The 1,866-nt window shown below is 44.5% G+C and overlaps 1 protein-coding gene across 2 annotated transcripts in view; it reads left to right on the top strand.

Annotated features, from left to right (window-relative positions):
* The window catches only part of LOC117167150 (ecotropic viral integration site 5 ortholog), a 180,437-nt gene that overhangs the window by 102,721 nt on the left and 75,850 nt on the right, over positions 1 to 1,866 (top strand). The gene's annotated exons all lie outside the window — the stretch shown is intronic.

The raw sequence follows: 1,866 nt of genomic DNA, 5'->3' as shown, positions 1-1,866 counted from the left end.
AAATGATAGGATTGTTCGGGCAATTGAACCTGTGTGGCAAGAAATGTATGAAAAACGAGGCTCAAAGAAAGGCGTAGCCGGATGTCGGGAGAACCTGCTCATTGATATATGTGTCGGCAAAGATGCAGCATTCTACCAGCGTGACCTGGATCGATGGCCTGGATTGATTATCGGAAAGCTTTCGATTCGACATCCCATAGACATATCATCTGCCTTTTGGAAATCTTAAAGGTTCATCCGCAAATAGTTGGGTGCATGGAGAGATTGATGCCGCTTTGGAAAACCAGATTTACTATATCATCTGGAAAAAATCGTGTGACAACTAACAAGGTCACGTTTCAGAGAGGTGTCTTTCAGGGCGACACCATGAGCCCACTCCTCTTTTGCCTTACATTATTGCCACTATCTCTAGCACTGCGCCATTCCGACGGGTACTTGTGCGGCAAACCTGCAGATCTAAAGTACAAGGTCACTCATGTATTTTACATGGACGATCTTATGATCTATGCTAAAAACAGAGAGCAATTGCATCTAGCTCTGGAAACTGTCGAACGATATACTAAGGAAATTGGAATGGAATTTGGGTTAGACAAATGCGCCAAGGTTTATTTGAAGCGAGGAAAACTTTATAGCATCCCTGAAGATCCTGAGCTCGTTGATAGAAGCGCCATACGACACCTTTGCGCTGGAGAGATATATACATACCTGGGCGTGCCACAGAGCCACATTCAGGATGTGACATCTATAAAGGATACTCTCCGAAGCAGATACAAACATCTCATCCGACAGATTTGTTATGCACATGAACAAAAGCATGCATCTTAAGTATTCCGTTCAGCGACTGTACATCTCACGCCGTCAAAGGGTCGCGGAATATTGAGTCTTGAATATCTTCAAAACAGGATTATTCTGGGTACAGCACATAGAGTTGCAAATCGAAGAGACCCTCTTCTTAAAATGGTCAGGACTCACGAAGAAGTGGGCAAAGGAGCATTTATGTACAAAGCAGCGGAGGAGGCTGCTGAAACACTCGGACTTGACTTCAGTATTAGGGGTGAGCAAAATGCATCAAATCTTATCTATCTCGAGTACTCACTCCTGAGAGCCCGGATTAAGAAAGCACAAGAGTAAAACTTTCGTGAACAGCTCCTCGATAAGAGGATGCACGGTATCATCCACAGAAATGTGAAGGATCAGTCAATGTCTTGTGAGCTAACGTTTGCTTTCCTTAAATCGCCCGGATTGAAGTCTGGTACAGAGGGTTTCATTTTTGCATTGCAAGACGGTGTCATTTCCAGCTTAACATACCGTCGCCACATTTTGAGCCAAGACATTCCCGATGATAGCTGCAGGGCGTGCCATGCACACCCCGAGCATTTAGCTCACATACTATCTAGTTGTCCAACTCACGCGGGAACGACCGACATTCAAAGGCACAATGGTGCTTTATTACCATCTCTGTCACTCCTACGGCATTCACCTTAATATCGCTCCTCTAAATACTCCTACGAAATCGGGTCAATTGTCGAGAATGGGAAGTGCCGCATATACTGGAACTTTATATTCTCGACAATTGTTTCTGTTGCTCACTCGAGGCCTGACATGGTTCTTCTTGACTTCGAGAAGCGAACCATGTTCGTTATCGAATTTTCGGCACCAGCTGACAAAAACATCATAGCCAAGGAGAATGAAAAGAAAGAGAGGTATCGAGACCTTATAAGGGGTTTCGCAATGATTGTACCCGGAATATTCTGTTAAACTGATCTCCTTATCATCGGCGCTCTTGGAGGTGCCAAGCTTTCACTTGCTAATGGCCTAAAAAGCATCCCTGCGTGTCAACAATATGCTAGAACACTTGCGGGAAAA

This window comes from Belonocnema kinseyi, chromosome 2 (assembly GCF_010883055.1).
Source record: "Belonocnema kinseyi isolate 2016_QV_RU_SX_M_011 chromosome 2, B_treatae_v1, whole genome shotgun sequence".
Classification (NCBI taxonomy): Eukaryota; Metazoa; Arthropoda; class Insecta; order Hymenoptera; family Cynipidae; genus Belonocnema; species Belonocnema kinseyi.
The sequence above is the reverse complement of the archived record's forward strand: the minus strand, read 5'-3'. Positions and strand labels throughout refer to the sequence as shown.